Here is a 7,500-nt window from a genome sequence, read left to right as displayed (position 1 = left end):
AGGTCCCTCTATTTGATGGAAGTCAGCAACAAAAAGCTGGAATTTTTCTAAGTGTCAAGGAGGGTGTCACTTCCAGAAGGCCCACCATTCTTGGATCGACACCCGGTTAAGAAAAATGAAAAAAGTCCCTCTATTTGATGGAAGTCAGCAACAAAAAGCTGGATTTTTTCTAAGTGTCAAGGAGGGTGTCGCTTCCAGAAGGCCCACCTGCCTTGGATCACCACCCGGTTAAGAAAAATGAAAAAAGTCCCTCTAGTTAATGGAAGTCAGCAACAAAAAGCTGGAATTTTTCTAAGTGTCAAGGAGGGTGTCGCTTCCAGAAGGCCCACCTGCCTTGGATCACCACCCGGTTAAGAAAAATGAAAAAAGTCCCTCTATTTGATGGAAGTCAGCAACAAAAAGCTGGATTTTTTCTAAGTGTCAAGGAGGGTGTCGCTTCCAGAAGGCCCACCTGCCTTGGATCACCACCCGGTTAAGAAAAATGAAAAAAGTCCCTCTAGTTAATGGAAGTCAGCAACAAAAAGCTGGAATTTTTCTAAGTGTCAAGGAGGGTGTCGCTTCCAGAAGGCCCACCTGCCTTGGATCGACACCCGGTTAAGAAACATGGAAAAAGTCCCTCTATTTGATGGAAGTCAGCAACAAAAAGCTGGATTTTTTCTAAGTGTAAAAGTTGGGATTTTTTCTAAGTGTCAACTTTTGGTGTACCAACCCTTCCAAAATAAAGTCGGGATTTTTTCTAAGTGTCAACTTTTGGTGTACCAACCCTTCCAAAATAAAGTCGGGATTTTTTCTAAGTGTCAACTTTTGGTGTACCAACCCTTCCAAAATAAAGTCGGGATTTTTTCTAAGTGTCAACTTTTGGTGTACCAACACTTCCAAAATAAAGTGGGGATTTTTTCTAAGTGTCAACTTATATAGTCGGGATTTTTTCTAAGTGTCAACTTATATAGTCGGGATTTTTTCCAAGTGTCAACTTATAAAGTGGGGATTTTTTTCCAAGTGTCAACCTGTAAAGTGGGGATTTTTTTTCCAAGTGTCCACTTTTGGTTCACCATGCCTTCCAGAGTCAAAGAAGCCCCCGAGTGAGACCCAAAAAACCGGACCGAGTGATGTCATTTGGGGTCCTATTTTCAGTCATTTTGTGGGATTTCGGTGACGCCGAGGAGGGAAGCAGGTGTCAAGGGACAGGGGGGTGCCTGTCCCTTTAAGAAGGCCGGCTTGCCGTGGATCTACACCCGGGTAGGGAATTCAAAACAGGTCCCTCTATTTGCTGGAAGTCAGCACAAAAAAGCTGGAAATATGACAGGGGAAAAAAAAAAAAGAAGAAGCTGCAATGATGGCAGAGTGTCCATGTGCCTGTCCCTTTAAGAAGGCCGGCTTGCCGTGGATCTCCACCCGGGTGGGGAATTCCAAATAGGTCCCTCTATTTGCTGGAAGTGCCCCCCCAAAAAGCTGTCCATTTCCCCAAGTTTTTAAGGAGGGAAAAGCCACTTTAAGCCTAAAAAGGAAAGCGGGGATTTGGAGCCCTCCGGTGGACTTCCGCCGCCGCTGCACCCTTAGAAGAAAAAGCTGCACTTATGGCAGAGTGTCCATGTGCCTGTGCCTTTAGGAAGGCCGGCTTGCCGTGGTTCTGCACCAGGGTAGGGAATTCAAAATAGGTCCCTCTATCTGCTGGAAGTCAGCACAAAAAAAAGCTGGAAATATGACAGAGTGTCAACTTTTAGTGTAATAGACCTGCGAAAGTCAAAGTCGGGATTTTTTCTAAGTGTCCACTTTTGGTGTACCAACCTTTCCAAAATAAAGTGGGGATTTTTTCTAAGTGTCCACTTTTGGTGTACCAACCTTTCCAAAATAAAGTGGGGATTTTTTCTAAGTGTCAACTTATAAAGTCGGGATTTTTTCTAAGTGTCAACTTATAAAGTGGGGATTTTTTCTAAGTGTCAACTTATAAAGTGGGGATTTTTTCCAAGTGTCAACTTATAAAGTGGGGATTTTTTCCAAGTGTCAACTTATATAGTCGGGATTTTTTTTCAAAGTGTCAACTTGTAAAGTGGGGATTTTTTCCAAGTGTCTACTTTTGGTTCACCATGCCTTCCAGAGTCAAAGAAGCCCCCGAGTGAGACCCAAAGAACCGGACCGAGTGATGTCATTTGGGGTCCTATTTTCAGTCATTTTGTGGGATTTCGGTGACGCCGAGGAGGGAAGCAGGTGTCAAGGGACAGGGGGGTGCCTGTCCCTTTAAGAAGGCCGGCTTGCCGTGGATCTACACCCGGGTAGGGAATTCAAAACAGGTCCCTCTATTTGCTGGAAGTCAGCACGAAAAAAAGCTGGAAATATGACAGAGTGCCCCAAAAAAAAAAAGAAGCTGCAATGATGGCAGAGTGTCCATGTTGCTGTCCCTTTAGGAAGGCCGGCTCGCCGTGGATCTCCACCCGGGTGGGGAATTCCAAATAGGTCCCTCCATTTGCTGGAAGTGCCCCCCCAAAAAGCTGTCCATTTCCCCAAGTTTTTAAGGGAAACAAAAACCAGGGTTGGGGTTGGATGCATCACACTGTAAGTCTCGGCTGCAGCCAGAAGCAAGTATTAAAAAGGTAGACATCAACCATCATTTAAAAAGGGGAAAACAAATCCATTCATCAATAAATCATATCCAAATGTAAAAAAAGAGGCAGCTCAAAAGAGAGGGTGTGTGTCCAGCAGAAAATAGGCATGATAAACAAAGAGGGCTGGGGTTTGGAGGAGGGCAAAATGTCCCGCAGCCGGCCGCCCGAGTTCCGGGATGCCCAGCACGTCCATAACGCACCCCGCAAAGTCAAACTGGAAGTGGAGGGGAAAAAAGCTGGGAAAGAAGTTAAATGTCCTCAAAGTGTTCCAAAATCAGTCCCACGAGTCCCGCAGCTGGCCACCCGAGTCCAGGGAAGCCCGGCACCTCCGTAACAAGGCCCGCAAAGTCACACTGCAAGTGGGGGAGAAAAGCTGGCAGAGTAGCCAAAAGTCCTCAAAGTGTTCAAAAATCAGTCCCCCACCAGCCCCGCAGCTGGCCACCCGAGTCCAGGGACGCCCGGCACAGCCGTAACGCACCCCGCAAAGTCAAACTGCAAGTGGGGGAGAAAAGCTGGGGGAAAATCCAAAAGTCCTCAAAGTTTTCAAAATCCGCACCCGGGACTGAGTCCAGCAAGTCCCCCCGGTCCCAAAAATGCCATTTTTTTCAAAAAATACCCAAAAAATGCGGGGGCCGGATTTCGGAACCGGCGTACCGCTTTCGGCCCGCGTGCCCTAGATTGGAGACCGATGTCAAAAATGGACGCCGGTCGGGTATTTTTTTCCTTGGGGTCTATAGAGAGTAAATCCGGAGGAAAATTGGCCTTACGAGCAAAGGGAGGGATTTTAGGGGGCATAACGTCCAGCCGCGTGCCTCCCGGGTCCCGGGGAAGAGAAAGTCCAGAAAACTCATAAAATCATGCCCAGCATGGAGATCCACAAGTCCCGCCGCAGGCCCGAGGCTTCCCGGGTCCCGGGAATGACCAAAAGACACCCAGGAGTGGACCATCGAAAGTGGGAGGGAAATGGAGGGAAAGTCGGGAAAAAGGTCCAAAATGGGTTGAAAATCATATGATCCCACCCAGGGTAGAGTTCCACAAGTCCCGCAGCGAGCTGCACGAGCCGCAGGAACACCGGGAATGACCAAAAGGCACCCAGAAGCGAACCAGCGAAAGTGGGGGGAAAATGGAGGAAAAGGAGGAAAAAGTACCAAATTGTTTAAAAATCCTACCCAGGATGGAGTTCCACAAGTCCCGCAGCGAGCTGCACGAGCCGCAGGAACACCGGGAATGACCAAAAGGCACCCAGAAGTGAACCAGCGAAAGTGGGGGAAAAATGGAGGAAAAGGAGGAAAAAGTACCAAATTGTTTAAAAATCCTACCCAGGATGGAGTTCCACAAGCCCCGCAGCGAGCTGCACGAGCCGCAGGAACACCGGGAATGACCAAAAGGCACCCAGAAGTGAACCAGCGAAAGTGGGGGAAAAATGGAGGAAAAGGAGGAAAAAGTACCAAATTGTTTAAAAATCCTACCCAGGATGGAGTTCCACAAGTCCCGCAGCGAGCTGCACGAGCCGCAGGAACACCGGGAATGACCAAAAGGCACCCAGAAGTGAACCAGCGAAAGTGGGGGAAAAATGGAGGAAAAGGAGGAAAAAGTGCCAAATTGTTTAAAAATCCTACCCAGGATGGAGTTCCAGAAGCCCTGCAGCGAGCTGCACGAGCCGCAGGAACACCGGGAATGACCAAAAGGCACCCAGAAGTGAACCAGCGAAAGTGGGGGAAAAATGGAGGAAAAGGAGGAAAAAGTACCAAATTGTTTAAAAATCCTACCCAGGATGGAGTTCCACGAGTCCCGCAGCGAGCTGCACGAGCCGCAGGAACACCGGGAATGACCAAAAGGCACCCAGAAGTGAACCATCAAAAGTGGGGGACAATTTGAGAAAAAGTTGGAAAAAGGTCCGAAATTGATTAAAAATCCTACCCAGGATGGAGTTCCAGAAGCCCCGCAGCGAGCTGCGCGAGCCGCAGGAACACCGGGAATGACCAAAAGGCACCCAGAAGTGAACCATCAAAAGTGGGGGACAATTTGAGAAAAAGTTGGAAAAAGGTCCGAAATTGATTAAAAATCCTACCCAGGATGGAGTTCCAGAAGCCCCGCAGCGAGCTGCACGAGCCGCAGGAACACCGGGAATGACCAAAAGGCACCCAGAAGTGAACCATCAAAAGTGGGGGACAATTTGAGAAAAAGTTGGAAAAAGGTCCGAAATTGATTAAAAATCCTACCCAGGATGGAGTTCCAGAAGCCCCGCAGCGAGCTGCGCGAGCCGCAGGAACACCGGGAATGACCAAAAGGCACCCAGAAGTGAACCATCAAAAGTGGGGGACAATTTGAGAAAAAGTTGGAAAAAGGTCCGAAATTGATTAAAAATCCTACCCAGGATGGAGTTCCACAAGTCCCGCAGCGAGCTGCACGAGCCGCAGGAACACCGGGAATGACCAAAAGGCACCCAGAAGTGAACCATCAAAAGTGGGGGACAATTTGAGAAAAAGTTGGAAAAAGGTCCGAAATTGATTAAAAATCCTACCCAGGATGGAGTTCCAGAAGCCCCGCAGCGAGCTGCGCGAGCCGCAGGAACACCGGGAATGACCAAAAGGCACCCAGAAGTGAACCATCAAAAGTGGGGGACAATTTGAGAAAAAGTTGGAAAAAGGGCCGAAATTGATTAAAAATCCTACCCAGGATGGAGTTCCACAAGTCCCGCAGCGAGCTGCACGAGCCGCAGGAACACCGGGAATGACCAAAAGGCACCCAGAAGTGAACCATCAAAAGTGGGGGACAATTTGAGAAAAAGTTGGAAAAAGGTCCGAAATTGATTAAAAATCCTACCCAGGATGGAGTTCCAGAAGCCCCGCAGCGAGCTGCGCGAGCCGCAGGAACACCGGGAATGACCAAAAGGCACCCAGAAGTGAACCATCAAAAGTGGGGGACAATTTGAGAAAAAGTTGGAAAAAGGTCCGAAATTGATTAAAAATCCTACCCAGGATGGAGTTCCACAAGTCCCGCAGCGAGCTGCACGAGCCGCAGGAACACCGGGAATGACCAAAAGGCACCCAGAAGTGAACCATCAAAAGTGGGGGACAATTTGAGAAAAAGTTGGAAAAAGGTCCGAAATTGATTAAAAATCCTACCCAGGATGGAGTTCCAGAAGCCCCGCAGCGAGCTGCGCGAGCCGCAGGAACACCGGGAATGACCAAAAGGCACCCAGAAGTGAACCATCAAAAGTGGGGGACAATTTGAGAAAAAGTTGGAAAAAGGTCCGAAATTGATTAAAAATCCTACCCAGGATGGAGTTCCAGAAGCCCCGCAGCGAGCTGCGCGAGCCGCAGGAACACCGGGAATGACCAAAAGGCACCCAGAAGTGAACCATCAAAAGTGGGGGACAATTTGAGAAAAAGTTGGAAAAAGGTCCGAAATTGTTTAAAAATCCTACCCAGGATGGAGTTCCAGAAGTCCCGCAGCGAGCTGCGCGAGCTCCGGGACCCCCGGGAATGACCAAAAGATACCCAGGAGTGAACCAGCGAAAGTGGGGGACAATTTGAGAAAAAGTTGGAAAAAGGTCCGAAATTGTTTAAAAATCCTACCCAGGATGGAGTTCCAGAAGTCCCGCAGCGAGCTGCGCGAGCTCCGGGGCCCCCGGGAATGACCAAAAGATACCCAGGAGTGAACCAGCCCAAGTGGGGGACAAATGGAAGAAAAGCCGGGCCAAGTCCAAAAAAGTTGGATTTTTTGCCAAAGTGTCAACATGCGTGATTTTGTCAGAGTGTCCACTTTTGGGATTTTTTCAAAGTCCAACAACGAGAGAGGCCTGGCCTCCAGCCTGTCTAGCCTCTTCCATGAGACACTTGGAAAAAATCCCGTGCAAAAAAAGTGGATTTTTTCAAAGTCCAACAACGAGAGAGGCCTAAGTTCCAGCCTCCTTAGCCTCTTTCTTCCGTGGAGCAAAAGTTGGATTTTTTGCCTAAGTGTCAACATGCGTGATTTTGTCAGAGTGTCCACTTTTGGGATTTTTTCTAAGTCCAACAACGAGAGAGGCCTGGCCTCCAGCCTGTTTAGCCTCTTCCATGTGACACTTAGAAAAAATCCCGTGCAAAAAAAGTGGATTTTTTCTAAGTCCAACAACGAGAGAGGCCTAACTTCCAGCCTCCTTAGCCTCTTTCGTTCACATACTTAGAAAAAAATCCCAGCGCCAAGCCCAATGCATTTCAATGGGATTTATTTTTCGAGCCGGATTTTTTCTAAGTCCAACAACGAGAGAGGCTTGAGTTCTAGCCTACTTTAAGCCTCTTTCGATTTTCCCTGTTTTTACCAGGTCTACCAAAACACCCCCATCACGTTAGTAGGTGCGCCAGGCTTAGACAGGCCGAATTGGCAGGAAATGTGTCCGAGTCAAAGTGAGCTATTTTGGGACTCAAAAGTTGGATTTTCCCCCTCTTTTCGATGGTTCTTTTTTCGAATGGTTCTTCCAGGCTCTGAGCGACAGGGGCTCACGCGGACATGCGTGGCCGCCTAGGGGGCGCTATCTCGGACACATTTAGGGACATGGACACCCTGGAAGAACAAACATAAAAATTTTTTCGACCTGATTTCAGACCAGCCTCTTTCTTAAGGACTTCCAGGACTCGAGCGACAGGGGCTCGGTCCTGAGTGCGCGCCCGGCCAGGGGGCGCTATCCCGGACACATTTCGGGACATTTAAACCATGGATGGACAAACATAAAAATTTTTTCGACCTGATTTCAGACCAGCCTCTTTCTTAAGGACTTCCAGGACTCGAGCGACAGGGGCTCGGTCCTGAGTGCGCGCCCGGCCAGGGGGCGCTATCCCGGACACATTTCGGGACATTTAAACCATGGATGGACAAACATAAAAATTGAAAGACCTGATTCGACCCAGCCTCT

This window comes from Nerophis ophidion, unplaced genomic scaffold (genome assembly GCF_033978795.1).
Source record: "Nerophis ophidion isolate RoL-2023_Sa unplaced genomic scaffold, RoL_Noph_v1.0 HiC_scaffold_90, whole genome shotgun sequence".
Classification (NCBI taxonomy): domain Eukaryota; kingdom Metazoa; phylum Chordata; class Actinopteri; order Syngnathiformes; family Syngnathidae; genus Nerophis; species Nerophis ophidion.
Note: the sequence above shows the minus strand (reverse complement) of the source record.